Source organism: Paralichthys olivaceus, chromosome 9 (assembly GCF_024713975.1).
Source record: "Paralichthys olivaceus isolate ysfri-2021 chromosome 9, ASM2471397v2, whole genome shotgun sequence".
NCBI classification, from domain to species: Eukaryota; Metazoa; Chordata; class Actinopteri; order Pleuronectiformes; family Paralichthyidae; genus Paralichthys; species Paralichthys olivaceus.
In genome coordinates, this window is record NC_091101.1 from 18,223,210 (window position 1) to 18,247,437 (window position 24,228).

The 24,228-nt window shown below is 43.6% G+C and overlaps 1 long non-coding RNA gene across 3 annotated transcripts in view; it reads right to left on the reverse strand.

The window, feature by feature from the left end:
• Nucleotides 1–24,228, reverse strand: part of LOC109626545 (uncharacterized) — a 79,141-nt gene that overhangs the window by 46,292 nt on the left and 8,621 nt on the right. For 2 of the 3 annotated variants that reach the window (XR_011244040.1, XR_011244039.1), the window contains exon 2: nt 18,993–19,063. This is a non-coding gene — a long non-coding RNA (uncharacterized lncRNA). Of the gene's footprint in view, nt 1–18,992; nt 19,064–19,745; nt 23,502–24,228 lie in introns of those variants that run through there. The other variant, XR_011244038.1, reaches the window with a different exon arrangement.

Here is a 24,228-nt window from a genome sequence, read left to right on the forward strand (position 1 = left end):
CAAAATACGCAAATTAAATGCAAAGTATTTTATCTGGATTTCTCTTGTAAATAAATGAAAGTGTGTGGGGGTGCAGTGGAGCTGCGTGTGCGTCAGGATCCACTTTAACGGTGAGAAACGTTTCCACGCAGCCAGTTTGTTTTCATTCTTGCGCAGCATCAATATTGTATAAGCTCTGCTGTCTGTCAGTCACATTTAAAATGCCGTCGGTCATACATTAGACATGAAGGTGGTTGGGAGCTCGTGTAAAAGGTGATATTATAAGACTTGACATTGGGAACTGGCTCAACCTCCAACGACCAAGTTCACACCTTGAGATGAGATAAAGAACTTGGCCTGAGAAACAAACCAAAGAGAAAAGGAGCTGAATGTGAATGAATAAGTGAGGGGACTTACTGGGAAGTTTTTGTTATTTAAAATAGTGGTTTTTTTAGAGGAGTTTCAGTGGTGAAATGACTCCTCAGGTTTATGAAGTGGAGGAAAATCTGTGCATGAGCTCAGTATCATTTCCAGCGTTTTACAGTCACATTTATGTGCTGGAAGAAAAAACCAAAAAGCTCAGCACTCCCCTGACTGTGTTTTCCTTTTTGATATTCTGCTGAACAGTGTGCCAGTCCACTACCCAGTTTAATTTACCTTGTCTTGGGAATGATTTCTTTCTGTATTACCTAAATAAGGTGAAATCTGGGGCATGCAGACTCTCTTCTGCTTGTCGGAATCAGTGGAGTGTGAAATTGCAACACCAGACAGCCAGGATAATAGCTCAGAAGGGGGCTAATGTCCCTGCTACATTCACAGAACATTTTTATAATGACTGAATTAAAAGGGGAAAAAATATAGATTGATGTTATACTTTGTTTTTTTCACTTTATTCCTGTTTTAGCGTTTTGTGGCTGCACTTGTCCTGGTTGGATTAAACGGTGCAAATGGATTTACATCGAACATTATGTTTGTAAAATGGACATAACCTGAGCAGAGTGATCTGGACTCTGCTGGCTGTGATCTGGGCCCTTTAGGACCCTCGTCCATCAGCCTGCTTTGTCAATGGAGAGCCAGTTGGAGAGAAATTATTATTGAGTGCTGCTCATCATCCATCCAGAGACAGTCACTCCCATATACGTGACCAAAGAGAGGAGAAACACATTCACTCTCTCAAACCTCTCCCTTGTCTGTCTCTCCTCATAACACACACACATACTCAGACACACACACGTACTCCAACACACACACGCACACACACACATACACACATAAATTACATGGGGATTATTGAGACATGGTTCTGTTCATTGGGAGATGTTACCAGCAGGGTTGCCTGATTTGTGAGGCTTTATTTTACCCAAATTCGGTTGGTAACACGTCTGCTTTTAGATCATTCCAAATAGCCCCCAAATCCCTGCAACTCACCATTTACCACTCCCACTGGTGCTAAATCTAATCTTTCCTCTGACTGGGGTCACCATTCTGGTGGTCTTAGTGTTTCAGTCACTGGACCAACTCAGTTTGCCGCCACCGCCGCCTGTCCCACACCAACACAGCTGACGTACAGAGAAACATTTTTTTACCCATACATGTATTAAACCAGACAGGCCGGTGGAATGTCAACACTATCAAGTAAGTGTTGGACTGACAACGAACTTTGCTACAAACTAGAAGTTAGAGAACAAAAAGTTGGTCAAGGAGTTTAAAACATAAAAGAAGAAAAAACTGTGGAAAATCAACAGAAAGTTCATAAACTCCTGGGAAGCCACAGCACCTACTCACAAACACAGTCACAGTAAAGTCAAACTAATGCTTTCTTCACGGATGTTGTCCTGGTGCATGATGTAAAACTGTTCGTGATAATCCAGGCTTATTCTCAGACTCAGAACTTCATGAAATCTGCCTAAATACGCGTGTTTTCATGTTCTCCAGAGCCCACAAACTAAACCCAGCCCTCTTCATTAGGAAGATATAGTGTTTTTAGATTGTTTTGATGTGGTTGGTGAGCAGACGGACCATTGGCTAAGCATTGGAAAGAGCAGACAGACAGACAGTCCAAGCGGTTTAGCCTTGTTTAAAATTATTAATCCACTTCTAATTCCAGCTGGCCCCCTGACAGCATAGAACCCTATCAAAAAAATCAGCGCCTCCATTGTGAGGCCTGGCAGAAGGGGACTGGGTGTATTTTTTCTGCTCCAATCAGTTTCTAGAGGTTGGGCGATTAAAAAAAAGAATCCCAAACCCCCCTCCCCTTCCTAGCACAGCGGGGGAATAACGGAATCATTAATTCCCCATTAATTTCAGAAAAAAAAAAAACCAAACGTCTACTCGATGTAGAGCCGAAATAAAAAGGCATGAGTGGTAGGCAGGAGCGACAAGTGCCCGAAAAGTGGAGAAGGGCCACATTCCAAAACTGTCTGTTTGGGGAAGTGAAAAAATACACCATAAAAGTTCAACTTAACATTCATTATAAAGAAAATAAAGAAAATACAATCTGTAAATGTCTCATGGAGACAAAGGGACAGGTTGTCAGGTTTTTAGGTTGAGTTATTTCCTCAATTTGACAATGATCATGATTTTTTTTAAATGAAAAATACATTTTAAAGTACTTGATAGTGAAGTAGTGTCTGTTTGGGACCGGTACACCAGAGGTCATTACTTGTAACCTGACAACAAGTATTTTCTCTTTGGAAAAGGAAGTCTCCTCAATAATCAGATGTTAAACCAAACACAGTTGCACAAGGTCAGATGCATACATGTATATCTAGACCTACACCTACAAACACCTGATATTTTAGAGTGTAGAACAGAATTATGTCCCAAACGTGGTGTTTAACTTTGGATTAACTAAATGACAACTGCAAACACAATGGGGGGGCACCTTCAGCTGCATGCAGATGGCCATTGTTTACCATTAAAACTCCTGTATCTGGTTTGTTGAAACTAACCTGCTGGTTACCCTCAGCTGGTGTTTTTCTAATGCAGTCTTTGTTTGCCACGATGCCGTGGTGACCGCTCCCCCTCGACACATTACAACTCACCTGCAGCGTGGCCACAGAGGATTCCAACATGTGTAGGTTAACTCATATGATTAAGTTATACTTGGAGAGCTTAAGTCCTTTTTTTAATGACTGGTTTACATTGTTCTGTGTAGCCCCTGTGCAAGCTGTTCATAAATATGAGGATGTTCCGGGCCGCTAACCTCACATGCAGCGGGGTGGGGTGAGGAGGATGAGGCGGCGGGGGGGCAGCAATGTCAAATCTCTGAAGGGACAAAGAGGTGGTTCTGCTCCATCTCTCCCAATGTAAACACTATACCACCACACGCACGCTGGTGTACGAGCACCCAGAGAGTGGATGGGTTTTGATTAGGAAGCACGGCCGGGCCCAAAAGTATGGGCCCCTATCATCACCCTTTCATGAATACACACACACACACACACACACACACACACACACACACACACACACACACACACACACACACACACACAAATGCACCGACACACACATCCGCAGGGCCATTATAGCTGTCTCTGCTCAGAGTGACAGCCTTTCATATCTGTCTGTCTCCAAGCCAAGTGGTTATCATCTATACACCCAGCCATTAGGAAATGTCACAAACACACAAGCTGACACACACATATGCACACATGCACGCACATTCTCATAGACACACACACCACTTTTTCAGGAAATGAGGTTCAATTAGATGTAATCAATGGCGGATAAGTAAAAAGCATTTCAAAAAATTCAATGCTTTTAATTTTTTAAAAATTGATTTTTCCACTAATTTCTGCCTCTCTCTTCCTCCCTCTTTCTCTCGCCGTCTCTCAGGGTGACTTTTGAGCGCTCGGAGATTGACAGAACAAAAGAGATTGTTGTGGAGATACTAATTATTTAATGAATTCTTTATTTATTTTAAAAGTTCCCTGGGTGGCGATGTGCCCAGACTGTTACAGTAGATGGAAAATTACAGGCTGGGAGACAGTGAGTGACACATGAACAGAGGCAGAGGGGCAGGGGGTGGGCCGTGCCATCCAAACATGCCCGTGCCCTTAAAGCCATGGCAACATCCCCCCATCCTGCTCAACCCCCTCCACCCAGATCCCCTTTAACCACACCACCACCACCATCACGCCTCCCCACCACATTCCCTTTCAACAAAACTGCCACTGCCATATTAATCATGTGTGCTCACTTCAATCCAGCGTCAGGGAGGTTTGTTTTTTTTCTCCCCACAAATCCCAGTTTTTTCCCCCCAACTTCCAATTTTCCAGAAACAATCCTTAAAATGACAAAAAATAACAAGCCAATTTACCTCAGCAAGGGGCCACAGGTCCACTACAATGCAAACGGCTAAAATATCTTTTTGACACATAAATGATGTGTCCTCTCCCCCAAAAACCAATAAGTAGGGCATGGGGAGAGTAGGCCACTAAAGACCGGGTCATTATTGATTTGACAAGTGAGTGAATAATTTATCTCTTGTGGCAGGCATCAGCTGGGACAAACGTTTACGACTAGCCTACTACTGTTTCTACTACAGACGTATCCCAAATCTGACCTTTCCTCCATCTCCTCCACCAGTCTGTTATGTGGTCTAGCATGCCGCTACCCCATGCTCCTCCTCTGTCGGCCTGAACAGGAACTCCTCTTAGGGTCTGTTCCTTTCAATCCCAGATTTTGTATGATTTCCTCAGTCAAGTGCTGCTTAATTTACGATCATTTCCAGCTTCCCTGTAGCTCTTGGCCAGCGGGACACAAGGACAGCTTTATGCATGGGTGTAATTCACACACTCGCTGGCAACGGCCCCAGCAACTGCCTGCAGTACAGAAACGCTGATTTACACACTACCTCGGCAATAGAGGACATAAGAAAACAGATAGTTTTGATTGGCTGAGTCACGTTCAAAGCTGTTGCCTGATAAACACAGATGTGAGAGCTGAGCTGTTAATGTAAATCAGACGTCCCCCTGTTCGTGCCAGGCCCACGCTGCTATAGGCGGATGAATAACTGCTAGTTAGTCAATGACTGCAACATGCACAGTAGTGCAAATCTGCTATAAGTCAATCTTGTTAGTGCTAGCAAAAACACAAGGGGGATGAAAAACGGCGCTTGTGGTGGTAACCTCACTGAAAGGTCGCAGGCTGATTCCAGGATTTAACTCGCTAATGCTCGGTGACCATCGGAGACTAACAAATCACCGCCATAACCACGACCTCAGTTCTCCTTCTTGATTCCTTTAAGTAAGTATCACTTTAACACAGGCAGTTGTTTTTATTCATAAAGTTACAGTCTCAAAGGTGATTCCAGTCAAATCTGACACTGACACACACACACACACACACACACACAACTTGTAAGAAAAGGAGTAGGAGCTGAGCAACCCTGAACCTATCCCATCTGTACACAATAAAAAAGAAGTGGAATTTATTCTTCAATAAAGGAACAGTCATGCTCTTGAATCGAGCTCTCAGGATGTGTCGAGCACAAAAAGGCAGAGTTAGTTTCAATCTGTACGCGGACTACCTGCTGAGCTACCAGATCCCCAGCGAGTGTGAAGTCAAGCAGACTGCATCTCTGACTCATGCTGCCTGCCACCACCTCCACGCTGCATCATGATTTATTCCATGACAGCGAGAGGTTGAGACTGCGAGATTAAGACGTGTACTGCAAGATGCCTGACACTGATCACCTGGTGAAGAAAAACATGTAGACAAGTGCTTAAGAACACACCCACCCACCCACACCCACACCCACACACACACACACACACACACTGTGTTGCGTGAACATATTCAGATTAGGTTACAACTATTCAGCGTGTACGCACACACCCTCCAGAGTGTGTGTACGCAGCCTGGCTGTCAGAAGGGTGGGACGCCATAAAGAGTGTCAGAGGAGGGTAAAAGATGAAGAGTTATGTGCTCAAGCTGTCTGTGACCTTTGCTGTTTGTCCATATGATATCACTCAGAGAGGAGGAAACCGTGGGACTCCTCAGCCGCAGTCTTGCCACTCTGCATACCAGTCTCAAACTGTGTGCATTTCAGGAGCACCGGCCTCTATCTGAGAAGTACAGCTCTATACTCATCTTCTCCATTTTTCCTCTATGAAGCAGGATACTAGAGTGCAGCTGTGCAGATTGAAAAAGTAAATCGCTTTTCTTTAATCTAGGCTTTTCTTTCTTTCTCGCACATTTTCTGTCTTTCTTGCTTCCTTTCTTCTATCTGCATCTCCACACACAACCACACACAACCACACACACAACCACACACACACACACACAGGGGCCACAGGGAACTCCAAGTTTCCATTCATGCTTCTCATTATCGGGGCATGTCGGTATTTTATGAGGCCGTGTAAACCACTGAATTACTGCACTTTAAAATGCATCCTGACACTATTACGTGACCACGTTGCTGGAGAGGCCTTTCATTGCCGGAGCGAGGACCTAAAATGGTGGACGACAAAAGAGCATGACTTGTTAATTATTTTTAACTGCCGGATAAAAATTATTATGAAGTAAACCAGGATACACGAATGGCGGAGGCCACGTCATAAAGTGATCCCCGTCTTTGGAGAAAAAAAACAACCTTAGTTTTAGAAGGGAAACGTGAACACACACCGAGCGGAACAACCCACTATCATGTCTACTTATAAAATTCCCTCTGTTCCATGTGAATAAAACAACTCAATAACACAAACACACTCATATTTACTAATGAGACATCATTTCCTGTTTGATTAAAAGATGTAAAAGGAATCGTCCTCCAGAAACACATGCACACCAGATTATTCGACCTTGTATTGGTTATTTACAGATTATTAAAGAAATGATCAAATAAATGTAATGACATATCTACATTAAATCCATAATGCTACACTGAATACATTGAAATGATTCCGTTCTTTAGTGGATTGCGACATGCTTTATTAATTATAGCAGTAAGTGAAATCATTAATCCCGACTGTCATTTCAATTTACTAAACAAGCAGTTAATTAAGTGATCATCTCTTTCAGAGATACATGGAGTTCTACTGACAAATATCAGTGTGTGTGTGTGTGTGTGTGTGTGTGTGTGTGTGTGTGTGTGTGTGTGTGTTTGTGTGCCAGAACAGATTTCATGCTACACACACAGATGAAATACAATTTAATTTTTCTAAATAGTTGTCATCACAAGAAAAAAAAAATTAAAATTAAAAAACTCAACAGGCCATTTTAACGGATTTGTCATAGACACCTCTGACACTGACAGACTGTTGCATGGTACAGATTTGTGTCCACTAACAGAATCTCAAAGAGTTAATTTTGATGACAGATCTCTCACTGCTGGAGGTTATCAGGTCAAATGCACTGGGGGCAAACATGTCACCACGGAAATTTCAGGATATTTAAATTGTGTTCATTTTAAAATGATGACATAACTTGTGATTTGGTAACAAGTGTGTCTCCCCCTCACACAAACCCTCCTGTACGCTCATATCATATCATTGACCAAGGCTATTATGTATATGAGTATAAACTGTTTATACCTTCAACGCACACGTGTTACAATATGTTGTGCGAGCGTCTCCTCATCAGAGAGACACGGCCGTGGTACAGCCGAGGCAGGAGCAGACTGTCGGCCGGCAGAGCTGTGACAATAAAAGGTGGCAGACCAGTCAAAACAAGCCCTGTTCTTCCGAGCTGGGCCAAAGTGCTGCTGAAGAGGTTCTTTTGAGACACTCTTAATGTTGTAAAGTGATCTCCTCCACAATTGGGACACTCCAAGAGGCCATCCCTGACAAGCAGAGCAAAGCAAAGCTCCCTCCCCTCTCCCCGCAGCCTTGTCAGTTTCTATCTAACCCCCTTGGCCCAGATTGTGTAAGGAGATATCCCCATCACAGGGGAACTAAATCCACACAGCAAAAAATGTGAATAGATCTATCAATATAAATATAAAAACAGTTTTAGAGGAACTCTATTTCCAGAATAATGAAGACTTCAGTTCAGTAATTAATCTAAATGCGGTGGAATCTATTCTGGGCTGATTAACAACATATTTCTCTCCCTGCTTCAGCCTCTGCTGCCCCAGCTCAGCAGCTATATCACCTGTGTATTTATTGTCCGTGATGTGATGGTGACTTTGTGTCCGAGCCAGTTCACCACGGTAACCTCTGTGGGCTCATATGAAAAGGTTGTGACTTTGCGGAGAAGCGGCCTGAATGAAACAGGGGCCGAGGTTGAGAAAAACCCAGGCAGTGCCCAGAACACGACGGCAGAGCCCAGCTGGCCTCCTGACAATTTGGCCGACAATACCAGCAGACTTAGCACTCACTTTTTACAAGGGCTGCCTCAAATTGCTTCTCTCTTTCTCTCAACGCCGCACTCACAAAAGACAGAGTGGCAAATTGAAACCGAACTTTATTGGAGGCTGTAGCTCGACGTACTCTGTAATAAATACGGCCGCCCTGATCCAAATAAATAATCACCATCAAAGGAAAGTGTCCAAAACACAAATCTGAGCGTTCTGGCTAACTCCCCGTAAAGCTCCCGAAGTGGAATGGAACTTTGGGCTCAACTTAAATGAAAAGGGGATTTCTTTTCTTGTTCTCACCCTATTCTACCTCTTCCCCCTTTTCTCTCTCCCTTTACTTCGTCTTCTTGTCTGTTGAAACATGTGGTCAGCTGTTATGCTTCCATGTGGTCAGATGATCAAAGCTGGGGAGCAGCAGTAATTGTCCCCCGCTGAAGCCCTGCCCCGGCTGGGATCAGGATCCCAGCAGGTGGGGGGGACAGCCATGAGAACGGAGGGAGAGGGTGGAGGAACGCAAGAGGCCCTGCCTGGCAGAAATAAAGACTTCCTAAGGGCTGCTCTCTGACAACAGAGCCCCAAAGGGAGAGTGAAAAATGAAGCCTCCACACATTCGGAGGGGTTTTCACTCAGGGAAAGGGGCCGCCATCGGGGTGAACATTAGGGAGAGAGGGCAAGATGGAAAGCATAAGAGAATAGGATTATAATATTTGCTCAGAGCGAAGAGGAACAATTGTGCGCCCATTTCACAGTGTCTTAGAACTGAGCCTGTGTCGAATCTCGGAAAGTTTCTCTTTTTTGATGGTTCATGAAATATGGATGCTGTTTATTTCACCTGCTAACCCTGACTTCTTTGGTCAAACATCTTCCAGCGGCAAAACAGAAAAAATAGAAGATGAAAAAACTGCAGAAATAAACTTGGCCGCCTTTCTTGTCGAACACACAAATACACGAGTCACTGACAGGAGTGCAAACACAGGAGAGTCCTCTCTTTCCTCTCACACGCACGCCAACAAACACATTATTACCATACACAAACAAAAACACACACACAAACAGTGAGGTGGGGAAAGGCCACGCATACCTCGGCCGGCCAGTGTTTACCTGGAGACCGGAGGGAGCTGTGAAAGCTCACAAGTCGGGCTACTTTGCATGTACGTGGGAGCCCACAAAACACTTCTCACTGCTGTCCGTCATTTTGATTGCCCAGCACGACTCCTCCGCCCCAAACCACCCAACACCCCCACCTCGCTACCCCCCCCTTCCCCGGCCAGATGGCTTTTTTTTTTTTAACTGTCTGTGGGCTCTTGCACCTCTGCTCTACCACACTAAATCCCTGAGATGGCTGGGTGGAGTGGAGGGTTTGGGAGCTCTGCGTGGACAAATGGTTCGGAGGTAGCAGAGCAAATAAAACGGATTAAGAGGAGTCTTTTCACAGATACTTCAAAACTATTTTGGCGCTGAGCCATGGATAGCCTCCACCCCTCCTCCTCTGCCACCCCGGTGCTCCCCCTTGATGGGGAGGAAAAATCAGACGCCCACAAAGAAATCTTCAGAGCATACAGACCTTGTCTCTGACCGATCTGTGATGGATAGACCGTGCATGTGTTGCATTATGGCGAGATCAAAAATATTATTCAGCCAAAGTCAGTCAACGACCCACTCGTGGCTATAAATGAAGTCACTACAGAGGTACCTATTCACATACTCACTGCACGGATGCTTTTATTTTATTGTTGTATTAATCCAACACAGAGTCGGGGTAAAGAATCTTGCACAGTGGCTTCTATATTCACAGAGCCCCAGAATTTAATCCAATCATATGACCATGTCCTGAGAGAACAACCAAAGATCCTCGGCCTCAACAGTTCTCTTCCTTTTGTCATTTCAGGAATGATTATGCTGTACACGTTTCTTTGAAAAAACACATGTTTTTTGCTCCATAAGAGGAAATGGAAAGGCAGCGATGACATATACAGTGCAGAATGACTCATTCACATCCACAAATAAATGTAATTTCGGTTGTTAAAGCTTCTGAAACAGCACTGATTGAAAGCTTTACATTTTCTCGCTGAGGTTTAAACTGCATTATATATTTTTGAGCTACAGTCCTTTTAAATTACACTTTAACACCATTTGAACTGAATATAGTAACACAGCCACAGCCAGGACCAAGTGCATCAAAAGAGGCTGATATGAAGGAAATCCAAATGTCACCTCTTGGCTCTATCCAGCCAAAGGTTAGATTCTTGACTCCCCGCTGTCTCCTGTCATTAGGTTGCCTAGCGACGGCCTACAAGCTGTAATTAGCTTATCAAAATTAAGATTTCCATTTTGTTAACACAAAAACACTTATGTGAAAAGTGTCACATGTTCGCTAAAAGAGATTCCGAAGGCATGCATTGAAATATGAGTGATTTTTTTTTTTTTGAAGACTTGGCATGCTTTGACTGTCGCCACTGAGTGAGATGTACAAGTGCAGCTGTTATAGCATAAAATCATAAGATGGGGCATGATATCACCCTGTGAGCATCTGTCAAGTGTTTTTCTCATATGTTCCCAGCATACTAATTGTGAAATGCTCTTACGGTCCCTCCGTCGCTTCCTCCTCGTCTTTATGCCCGAGTATACCAGCAGCAACTAAAATCCCTCAAAGAACAATAAAGTGTTTATATCTCCCCGCACTTCTCGCAGCATCCACGCACCCTTTCATAAAGTCACAGGCCAGTCATTGGATGCTTTTGTTCAATGTGCCTTAAAGGGCCTGTGGTTTCAATCAATTCTGGCTCCATCAGCCCTGCGTGGAAACAAAGCTGAAATGGTAACAGCGTCACTGCCGAGCCACTGAACTGGACTTAACCTTGCGTCCTAACTACGCTATGGCCAGCACATCCAGCCTTTACCTAGCATCTAACCTTCCATCATTTCAGCCATCGATGTACTGGTGCATCCAGCAACCGTCACCCATCATAGAGCTAGATGTAGTTATGACTTTAAGTGGAAGGCAGCGGCAGTGGCTCGTGTTGACGTGTTACCAGGGGCAGCGACGACGGGGTCACCGGGATCACTCAATTAGCAGGGGTGACAAAAGACCCAGCAGGATCCAGCTCAGCACCCCCCCCCCCTCCCGACAGAACATCAGCCACCATAAGCAGGGGCCCACCTGCTGCCCCCAACCTGCATCTATATGAAACACAAACATCACATATCCACTGCAGCAAATAGATGTTTTTTTTTTCATGTTAAAAAATGTGTTCCATAATAATTTCCAGAGTCAAGGGTGGCGTTTTAGTCTGACCAACAATCCAAAGAGAAAAGAATAAAATAATCAATTTACAGACAACAAGCTGACATCAATAGAAAATTCTCACATTTAAGAAGCTTCAAATGGCAGTGGTTTGGGATTTTTTGCTCTATAATTGACAAATTCATTCATAGATTATATAAATTCATGAAAAAGAAATAGCAGATTATTCAGATCATGACGAGCACATGATATCAGAGCTGATGAGTGTGTTCGGCAGAGATTTAATATAAATCTGCCAGTAGCCCAACATACAGTTGTAATCTGTCTGAAAACCGATGCCAAATCCTCGGAGGATTCATAAGAAAACGCAGCCGTGCTCGCTGTCGAGCAGGTAACAGCATGTATATATACATCCTGTACGTATAGGTCTTTGTGTCTGCCTCTTCGTTAGTCTATACTCTTTTCTTATCCTCTGTCTGTCAGTCTGTCAAGGCCATCTGTGTGTATTTTCCCCTTTGTGGCAACCTGCCTGCCTGCGCGTCTCTCCCCCTCTTACTGTCCTATTTGCAGTAAAATGACTCCTGTCTAGATCAGTGTTCAGTGTTTTCCTCGCAGCAAAGAACACATGTGACCCCGCGTGTCTTTTTGTGCGTTCACCGTTGAGTGGATGCTTTTGAGGTGAGGATGCTGGGAGTTGAAGAGATATTGTCAAAGATAGAGGTGTCAGCGCGAATGCACCATTGTTAATTAGCATGTTTCCCCTTGATGGGTCTCTACCTCAGCAGAGATATGTAGGGCAGTAGTATTGTAACATAGATGCCTTTGATTATAGAAGATTAACACACACACACACACACACACACACACACACACACACACACACACACACACACACACACACACACACAGAGAGAGAGAGAGAGAGAGAGAGAGAGAGAGAGAAAGCCATTGAAATAAAAAGATTTGATAACTAAACAACTCTCCTGAGTCTCTCAAAGGTTTTGTATGAGTGTGTTGGAGAGGTTTGTGAAATCCCATGGCCATTTGCGTGTGTTTGTGTGTGTGTGTGTGTTTGTGGGTTCCTGTGGGTTCCCTCAGTAGATCCCAACATCACTTGCCTCCATTCAATCAGGCTTTTTTTCTACAACACTTGAACCACAATAACAACCACATCAACTGTGTTACCACACAGGATCACAGACATTAACAAGTGGCAGCTCCCCGTTTCCGGGGAAAACAAATTGTTAAAGTCCATCAGTTCACCTCTTTACTGTTGTCACATCTTTCCTCTGCTCCTTCTTTAAGAGTCGAGGTTATGACAGTAAACGCATGGGTTTACTGACTGATTGACTGATGGATGATACAGGAACAGTATTAGACAGCAAAAAAGAGAAAGTGAGCTGCAGGAACACTGGAGATGAGAAGCTTCCTCTGGAATTCAGCACAAATTGCATAACTTCCATTTTATCTTTAAATGTAGTGCATTTGAACTTATAAAGCTCCTACTGACAGACAGTATGTTGGTGCAATGCAACAGCTGGCACCACACTTCCTCAGCTGCTCTCATCCAGCTGATGAATACAGTCATCAAAATAAACACAAACACAGGGACCAATGAACTTTATGTCTCAGTTCACTGCGTTTGCACGGTCCAATTTAAATTCCAAGTTTGTTTTTCTTCCGAACTACCCTCCTTCACTCACACGAAGCCAAGGTATCACAAGTTTACACGTCACTAATGGTTCCCTTTTGGTGGCCATTAATTGCCCAATGAGTATCTTTACACTCTGCAAACAGTCACACGTCGCCTTGTGTCGCCGCAGACTGGCCAATGAAAGGCTGAGATAGGAGTTAGAGGGGCGGGGAAAAGCAGGGGGGGTTAATAACAAATAAATAATTTACCTGGAGACAGTCGTCAACAAAATTAAGTAAATAACCCCAAATATTGAAAGCAGATGCTGTAACCTATGAGGATGAATTATGAATTAAGTGTGTGACTGTGGTGTCATCTTATGACATCAAAGGACGTCTTCAGTTGCTCTAACAAAGCTGTTTAATCGGTGAAGAAAAATCAGCAATTGATAGCATTGAAGCAAATAAGCACATTTTCCAAAATGTTGCACAATTCCTTTAAAATGATGTCCTGTCATGTCATGTCCATTTATGTAAAGCTAAATATAACGGGTCATTTATCATTTTTCAAATCTGTGAGCCACAACCAGCATTTTACATTTTGTTACCCAACTCTGCCACGATCCAAATGTTCAGTCTTCATGGAAACAAAGAGAAACTGTGAAAAGAAGACAGAGCCTCCTTGGCTCATTTCAGTAAAAGTGGGGTAAATGCTTAAAAATTCATCATACTCGAGCAGAATGTTCAAATCAAAACGAAAGAAAAAAAACTCAAAAGTAGGAGGGGGAGGAGATGCGAGACGGAGGCAAGGGACGGGAATGTATGACACCTCTGTGTGTTGACTCTACACGTGTGTAGTATTTAATTAGCTGTAATCCAATTGAGGGATATGGCTTCCTGTTCAGAGAGGTGCAAAGGGTCGAAATAAACAGCTTACGAGACTGTTAAACACTACAGATGCAGCCTGCAGCCTATAGGAGGATAGACCCCTGCCCTCAATGACAACCTGAGCATCAGTCCGCTCTCCAAGTGTGGCCTGACCTCCGCAAGCTGCTTCATGCTTCTCCTGCTTCACTGTCGCTCTGTAAAACCTATGAAAGGCATTTATTTTTTCTCGTTATGAAAGCAGAGAAAATAGGGAGAGAGACACAGAGAGGGGGGACGTTGAAAGGATGAAAGACTGAAAGAGAAAGGACAAGCAGGATCAGAGTAAAGATAATTTTGGTTGTAAAAACCTGTCTTATCTTATCTCACTTTTATCGCATCTTGCCCAGGGGTGTCATTATGGTTTTTTCGGAAAATGGCGTTTTCAGGGGAGATCAAAAACGAGGGCTATAGCATGTGTTTCTAACTAGACACCCGGCGCACACACAGAACACAGAGTTATTAGGTTATTATGATAGTGATCTCTTCCTCTCTCATCAAAGCCTCCGTTTCAAACCCACCCATGAGCCAAAGGTGTCAGCTTGTTAAGACTCTCTCTCCCGAGCTCATCCAATCAGGCTCCAATCCTCATCCAAGCCCCCTGTCCTGCAGATGAATAAAATCCACTATATACATGATTCAGCTGGTCTGAGGGGGTACAACAGTTGGTTGATGCAGACGGCATGGGCTTTTTTGAGGAATAAATAAAGCTGAGTGGTCAAAGACTGATTGGAACATGGCTGAAAAACCATGGCAACAGACTCCTTAGTAAACAGTTTATGGAAGCCCAGTAGGAAACCCGGCGGTTTGGATAAAGACAGCCCTGCGCTAATCAGTGCATACCAACACCTCCAGCGCCCAAACCTCCACGAATCTCAGGAACAGATGTGTCAACTGTGCTGGCACGTACACGCTGTGCCACTGCAGTGTGTAAGCCAATCGGAACAGTGCGACTCAAAGAGAATGTCTGCATAAATTATTGTGTGTGTGCTTAGTGGTTTGTGGTATGTTTTAATGTATTCAGAAATCCCAGAACCAAACGTTAGTCCCCCACTCCCTCTCTCTCTTTCTCTCGGCCGAAACAAAAAGAAAAGAACAACTCGTGTTTCTTAAGCTTTAGTTGTGAAGCAGGTAAACTCGGCAGTAGATTCCAGTCCTTTCTCGTCTTAGTGCAGGTGCCACCTGGACACAAAGACGTCAAAGAACATTTCAAACAACTATAGCGTGTGCTCGGGCGTAAATGTTGAGTTTGAAAAAAAAAACTAAATATTACATAAACCACATCAAGCAGCTTCTTTGTGTCTGACTAGAAGAGCAAATGGATAGGAAAATGTGAGAGATACTTAAAACTACAAGTTCAAAGAGAAACAAGGCAGAAAAAAGAAGTATCTTGACCCATCTGCCAATACTGAGGAGCCATGTCGTTAAATATACTGTTGGCAGTTACTCTGCTGTGATCAATAGGGCAGCAGCATACAGAGCAAAGCAATCATACAGGGCCCACTACAAACACAACTCATGTAATCATCTTCAAAGTTTTACAAGCCGACTCAAACCCTGCGACCGGCTGCAAATCAAAGACACTCACTTGCTGACAACCAGGCTGACACAACACGCCAGAGTCCGTGTGCGCACACGGACATGTGCTCACACACAGGCTACATGCATGCTACTGTGTTTTCATTTAAAAACGTATCAACTCTGCTACAGATACGCCTGGTGTCCACACTACTCTGGAGTTTTAGAGCCACTAAACCAGGAGAAGTGATATGAACACTGTTGCCTCCGTTTAATTCTGAAAACTCCTGGACCACGTTATCGTCTGGAAGGGCAGAAACAAAGATGATGACGTAGACACTCGCAGCTGATTGTGTCTTTTCAGTCAGGAGGCCGGTGTGGATCGAGATGCTTTTAGTCTGAAAATGCCGTTTTCAAAACATATTCGTCAGCCTGTTCTCCAACCAACAAAATCACAACTCCCCCCAAATCCACATAATGATCCGCTGGGTCAAACGGAGACGGTCAAGGGGAGTCAGGTAACTGTTCGTTGCCGAATCCACGGCGGGGCTGGATGGTAAGGTGGTGACGGAAGAAAGAGAGGGGGGGGTGTATGGTTTTTTTTGGGGGGGGGGTGCTGCCAGTGCAGATGCCCACAGACAGACCGCATTTGCCTGAGAGACACAAGAGCTGCTGGAGCCTCAGACAGCTCTCTCCATCACCCCCTCCAACTCTCCCTCCCCTCCTGTTGCCATCTGTGAAACACACACACGCACACACACACACACACACACACACACACGCACACACACACACACACACACACACACACACACACACACACACACACACACACACGGCACCCACTAACTAAGAGGCCCAGGGACACTTAGCCACGTTAGCAGCCTCACTACTGCTGACACGCTTTAAAAAGACTAAGAGAGAGTGAGAGTTGGTAAAGAGGGTGAGCGGGAATCAGAGCTGCTGAGCCAGATGGTTGGTTTAAGCTACGCTAAGCACCGAAGAAGATTGAGACACCAGCCAGGTGATCTTTTTTTTTACAGGTAGGCATAGGAGAGCCTGCCGAGGGTTAACACCATGTTTTCAGCTGTGTGTGTGTGTGTGTGTGTGTGTGTGTGTGTGTGTGTGTGTGTGTGTGGCCGTGCTGATGTTTTTTTTGTGAGTGTGTACATGTGCGTGTCTGTAATGACGCTCCTGCTTGTTCATATGGGTGTTGTGTGTGCATGTGCAGTCACATTTAGTTGATGTTTTTTACCACATGTCAGCGCCTCATGTATGATAAGCCCCGGTGGTTTGGCCCTGTGCTTCCATCATTTACACTGGATGATGTTGACAAGCGTAATGACAGAGTCGGGACCTCTAATTGGCCAGACTCTGTCAGGGAGAAGAGTATATAAGAGACTGTTCACTTCACATCTCCTCTCTTCTCTATTCTAACTTTTCACCCTCAGCCTTCTCCTCCTCACCCATTCTCTATTGTCAGGATGAAAAGGTCACGGATGGAGAGCACACAACAAAGGAGGTAAAACCGGACCACGCTTAAAAAGACACAACTTAATTCTTTTCGAGTAACAATTCCATCTGGGTCCTGAGCAGATTTTTGTTGAACCACTCATCGTCAATGCCACATTCTTAACTAAAACTAAACATTTCTCTACAAAGCCCAAAAATAGAACCATTCATCAGCTTTGTAGCATTTTTGGCTGAAGAAGTGTTATCAACACAGATTGTGGACTTTTGATTACTTCAAGTTATGTAGTACAATGATCCTGGATTTAATTTAGTAACTAGAATTGAACTCAGTAGAGCACATTCCTCCACCGAGGCCCGACAGTCTCCTTAAATTCAAATAAACAGCACCAAATGACACGCACTGAAAGATATCAATCCCCTAAATGTGCCACATCCATGAATTTTTCCCTTAGAAATTGGTGAAAATGTCAAAAATGAATTCAGTAGTTTTTGTGTAATCCTAATAAACTATCTAACAAATGCAGATGAAAACATGATATGAATTTTATTTTTCTGTATAGTTCAGTCAAAGAAGTCAAAACCAAAAACAAGACATAGGCAGCTATAGTTCATCTTTATCATTTTCTGACTTTAGGACATTACTGCATCCTTGAATCTTTAAAAAATCTGTGCTTGGGCGGCTCACGCCCTCTTCTGTAAATCATGTGGTAATTGTCCCACATCATCATTCTCATCCTCGGGTTTTGATTGAAAATGAATTTTAGAGCAGTCTTAGCATTGTAATGGTGAGTGGCTGCTGCATCGATCTGGAACGTCAAGTCAAATCTGCCGTTAATAATTAATGATTAGTCTGGCAGAGGCAAATGTATTTCGTGATCACTTCGCTGAATGGAAACACTGCAGATTTGTTCATAGAGGATAAAAGTGCTCTTGCACAGTTGAGCAGCGTACACACACACACACACACACACACACACACACACACACACACACACACACACACACACACACACACACACACACACACACACACACACACACACACACACACACACACAGTTACATTGACTCTAATCTGTAATGCATCCAATATGCAGAGCTATTGGCCAGCGCTCTGGGAGGCAGAGCAGCATGGCACACACAGAAACCTGCACGCTAGTCTCCATACATCTATCCAATCAGCATCTTGCCTGGCTCCTGTGCCAGTGGGCCAATCGGACGCCCCAGATGAAGCCCACTCCCCACCCCCACTGGAAATACACACATATCTACAGTATACACACACACGCCAATCCAGCTGTGATTCTTGGACATAATCCAAGTTGAATGTCTGGTGTGTAGTGCAAGGTGGGGTCTGTGTGTGCCAGTGTGTGATAGAGATTATCTTCTATCAGGAAAAAAAAGAGACAGGAGCATCATGTCAGCGATCACTGTGGTACACACACAGTGCAGGTCATTTTGTAAGAGGCTGAAAGAACAACAGAAGTGCAGATGAGAATTAGAGAAGAAGAGCAAGGTGGTGGGTGAGGAAGAGGGAACGTGACTCTTGGCTACAATATAGTAAGCAGTCATTGAATCATTCTCACACAACAGCGCTTTGGCCCAGATCAGCCGCAGAGATAAAGGAAGAGGATTACACTCTGGCTGAGAGACTTGGAAGTATCTAGAGTCTCCTCTGAATCTCTGCCACTTCTACAAAGTCACCTCTGACAGTGGGCATGTCAGCAGAGCGACAGATCAAAAACACACAAGCACATTTGGAAAGTACAAGGTGGTGATGTGGAGGTGATTCAAATGTCCCAAAATAAATATATTTTAAAGAACGAGCAGATTAAGCAGTGATTAATGGGGGAATGAGGAAGCAGGAATCTGTGATGCTGTGCACTTTTACAGTGTTCTGAAGTGAATGGGACTCACCAGAGGTATGAGCAGCCGGTTCGATCCAGGTCTGCAGCTCTCCGTCAGCTCCACCCAGACCAGGGAGGCCACTTAAGACAAAATAAATCACAATTAGTTTAATCTAAAAAGTTGTTTTAATACCACATGACTGTGATTTATGGAGTTTAGGCAAATATATTGCATGTCCCAATGAAAAGGCTGCTTTGGAAGCACAGTAAAATGGTTAGATGATTAGATGACAGGATGGAAACGAGCCAACACTTTAACCAGATTATCTAAACCACTTTGCCTGGAGGTAAATCTGCGAGTGAGAGGGACCAAAATGGCAGCAGCAATTTAATCTTTGTATAATCTATGCACAGGAAAACAATGGGAGCTCAAGTGGAGTAAGTACAGTAAACAATTTAGAGTTACACAGATGTTGGTCCTTTACACACATTTAGCTAAAATGGAGGGTTTTACAAAGGTAAAACTCAAAACCTCTTTATTCAATGTTCTAATGTGCAAATTAATGTTATTATCACTAATAAGAAAGTGGTCAAAACACAAACTGATAAAATAAAAACAAATAAGGCGAGTTGTGTGAACTTTAATCCGAGTAAGACACCACCGCCTATTTTTACTATTTTGTTTAGAAATGGCTCCAGTTCCAAAACTTCAGTGGGTAAAGTTTGTTCTGTATTAATTTGTTATAATTATGTTGTATTTCCAGAACAAATCACACAGAGTTGAAGTTTTCCTTCATGAAATGTTTGTGTTTGATTTTCTTACCTGTGCTAACAAGGCACGTTTAGAACCAGGAAGTGATAAACCAGGGCTGGCCTATTCTAACTCCTTTTAAGGAAGTGCTCCTGGTGGAATGAACCAAATGTGTTAAAAATGGAGGGGAGGTTCAGCTGGATTTAGAGAAAAAGCTACTTTTTGAGGACTAGTTGCTCTGATAACACTTCTTTAAACATGTTCACTATGATTTGGAAATCATTACCTTGTTATCTGTATCTGTTGATAACAGATAAATATATATTAATTTAAAGTCCTATGGTCTGCCCATGTTTCTTTTTGTTTCTGTGATAAAATGTCCCAAAGTCAGTTTTAATCAACTATACACAAATCTTTTCTCTAAAGCTTTTTATTAGGTTATATTTACACCCATGTCTGTTTGTTGGTTTATATGTTTTTAAGCAATATTACAAAAACACAGCTGAATGAATTTCTACAAAACTTGTTGGAAAGATCTTGATAAAGGGGCAGATCCTTTTCTATTCTATACATTTCCTTTAATATCTCAGAGAATAATTCATGTAAAATAATCCTCATGATGTTTTCACTAGTTTGTTTTATCTAAATTGTATGAATTGTAGTTTTCTTTACCCCAGAAATGGTCCTTTATATTTAAATACTTTATATTTATATCGAGGGGACCCTCTCTGCAGATCCGGCCATGTTTTTTACATTAGTCCAGACTGGACAAACTAAACACCTTTTGAGTTTTTATGACAATTAAAGGCTACAACAGGTTCTTTTTTATGTTTGGAAGGAGAGGGTGAGGTGAGGGGTGTTCAGCTGTAACATGCAATTTCGACACTAGATACCACAAAATTCTACACACTGTACCTTTAACTGCATAAGGGGACTGTTGAGTGCAATTATAGTTTCATGTCACAAACATTAAAATGCATATCTGTAGTTAAAGCATTGTTCATGTCCATTGGCACTCAAACAAGCTGACAATGACACTGTTAACATGTTCAATAGTTCTACAGTTATTTCTTGCTTACAGGCTGTAAGTACAAGTACTTCTCTACAAACTAAAACCCTAAAGTACACAGAAGCACCTGTTCAGTGTGTTTTTATAATATCCTGAAGAAATGAAAAGTGAGTAAACATTTGCATCTTCTCCGTGTCTCTTCTCCCAGTGGCAGTGAGAGTTAGTGTGGCAGCGTTTTACTTCCTGCAGCAGCTGGATGACAGTGATGCTGCTCTCTGATGACTTTGAATAGCTTATTGATTTCTGAAAGAGCCGGAGTGGACACGCTGCAGTTTTTCCCCTTCCCTCCTTCTTTTGTATTTTTTTTTTTCTCTTCAGAGCCATTCGCATTATCAGGGTCGGGTTTATTGTGGTACAAAAATGTTGTTTACTCACTCTGCCTTCTGCTGGAAAGAAAAACAAGAACATACATAAACAGCCCTTGCCGTGTTACGTGTGTGTGCATGTGTGTGTGTCAGTCTAGGGGCAGTCGTGGAGTTACTTATCCAAAAGGGTCAAAGGCATAATGGGTTATAATCTCCTGGTGGACAACCTTCCCACCCAACAACACTTTTAATTCTAACAAAGACCTTGGCCTCAGCCCTGAGCTGTCGCTTCCCCTCCTTGGCTTCCACCAGCGGTCCTCAGATGACTGGTCCATTGTGCTGCCTATCGACTTGTTAGATGAATTCAAATTTCACATGTCAATTAAATGAGTGTTGCCCTGGTGATTAGCAGATCCCACTAATTGTGGCTCCCTCCTCCTCTTTCCTCCACTTTTTTTTCTTGCCCCCTTCCCCTCCTCCTCTCGCTCTCCTGCCATTTTCCACATGGAGGAGCAGGGAATGGGGCTTTGTGTCTTCGGGCCCCATGCCCCATGTCAAAGATGGCTCCTCAGCCCCTTCCCTTCGGCCACACCCCTCCTCTGAGACTCCCTTTGGGGTGTAAGGAAGAGGTGGATGTGAGTGTGTGGGGGTTTGGGAGGGCACGTATACACCATACAAGCATGAAGGAGCATATAAAGATGAGCTGATATGCATTTCATCTCGTTGGGGGGCCACAGGACAGGATGTTCAGACAGCGCAACAGTCCCATGTGCACCTACAGACGTTAGCACATTACACATTTACTCACACTCCTACACGTGCACCCTGACAGATAATTACCTCAACACCCATGTGGGCCCCGTAACTGCTTTAGACAGGGGCCATGGCACACCCAAGAGCCTCCTGCTTTGTCCATCTCTAGCTATGTGTGTTTGTTTTGCTTGACTTGGTGAACTTGATCTGGATCTTCATGGCATATTGTTCGCTGTGCATTGAAATATATAAACCAAGGAATGATGGGATGATGCTGAACATGTTGTATGAAAAGCCACCTCCTTTAAATTTGACATGATTTTCTGTATTTGTGATAAAGAAATGCATCTGTGTTGTCACCTCCAGGAAAAAGAAACAACTTGATTTTTATTCTTGAAAAAGCAGAAAATCCCATTTTACCACAGTAAATATAAAACATAAGTAGAGTGCATGTTATCCAATCCACAACATTTTTCTTGACATGTGCTCATTATTTAACAATATTTCCATACTTCACTGCTTCCATACTTCAATGTTTCAATAGTTGATCAAATAAACTCTTAAGATCACGTCAACGTAGTTTGTTTGCTTCCGGCTCAGCTTGGAGGACAAAATCTTCAGGAAATGATCGCATATTCTGTGAGTCATTCCTTTCATTTCTAACATAAGTAGTTACTGCAGGTGTTGGATGAATGCATTGAAGTAAAAACTGGGATATTTCCCACATGCACATCAATACACCCACACACATATGCCCTGCTCTGATCACTTTGACAAGTGTGTCATGTTGGCGCTATCTGAGAACTCTACAATATTGGGATTTTTGAAAACCCCCTGAAAGCGAGCGAGACAGACAACTCCAGTCTTAAGAGGAGCGCTAATCATCTCTCATCACAATTAAACACAGCAGACAGCAGCTCCAAACACGGGGTGACATCTTAAAACTGTATGAATGGTCCCTACCCCCAGACGCCCCCCTACCCCATCACCTAATGTTCAACACTAACCAACCATCACACAGACCTACATTCAAGGGCTGCTCTACAATGGAAAACACTGCAGAAGGCCAGTGCGGCCCAGACGGTTTCGTTTGCACTTTATCAGACCATACAAAACAGCAACGCCTCATTGAGCCACAATTTGCAGCTAGTTTCCTACAAGACACAAAACAAAGGATGGGGCGGCCTGGTCTTCCTTTTTGTGCCAAAGAAGCGGACCAGGGGGAGAGAGTGCGCACACACACACACACACACACACACACACACACTGTGCAATAATAGGGGACGTAAACACAGGGAGAAAAGTGAGCGTAGCAGAAAAACACACTCCAGGACACATCTGTCATATCCTTCAGAAGACATGATGCTGGACTCTTCAGCATTTATCCAGCCACTAAAACTGAAACAGTGGCATTGCACATCTGGAACAAGATTTTAAGACTCATATTTTTTTATTAGTCATGCAAAACATGTGTAGAATAGACTTTCCATGTAAAAATATAAAAAGTTTTCACTTTCAAAAAGAAACTGCTGCAACTAAAATTTCGTACATCGGCGTTGCTTCATGTGCTTCAATAGAACAATGGCTTGTCCTCCTGACTGGTTCATGGACATGGCAGTGTTAAATAACCGCTCGGGGATAAAATACTTCTGTTGGGGCAATTGCTCTCCTCTTCCCTCCCTCTTGCCCCCCCCCCCCCCCCCCCCCCCATCTCAGTCTCAGTCGTCTCTCACTCTTCCTCTCTGGTTTTACTACCACGATAATTCCTGAGTGAGTAAGCGAGTGTTTGGTGTGCGTGAGCCAGGCAAGGCTGAGGTCCTGTTTGTGCATTTGTGTAGTCATGCGAGAGAGCGTGTGACTGAGTGTGTTGCTTGTGGATGAGTGCTGCGGGTGCAGCGAGTGTGCTGCAGGGAGACAGAAGTCTGCAACGCGAGATGGGCTTACTTACAGTCGGGCTACCGAGCAGGCAAGACGCCACAGTTGTGGAGGTTTTGGCGGCATCTGCCCGAGTAAACACCAGAACACAGGGGAAAAAAAGCAACCTCATGACTGCTGCAATTATCTCTGGAATGAGGGTCATGCAAATGACACAAACATGACACAATCGTGTCTGAAGGATAAACACACACATGAGAAACATCTAAATAAACAAAGGCAAAGAGAGGCTTTACAGTTCAAACACGAGACCAGACTCATTAGCATACAAAATGAGATCAAAGGATTTTCAGTACATCATAACCATCTAGCCATACTAACCCCCCCCCCCCCCCCATCCCTTTAACCACCACGAACATTATAATGCAATATGAAACAGAGAAGAAAAGCCCCTCTGGAAGAGTAAATTATGTCGCCATGACAACTCTGAATAAGTTCAACTCCAGACAAGGAGGTGCAGATGATGTGGTGATGGCGCCTCGCCTTGTGTGTG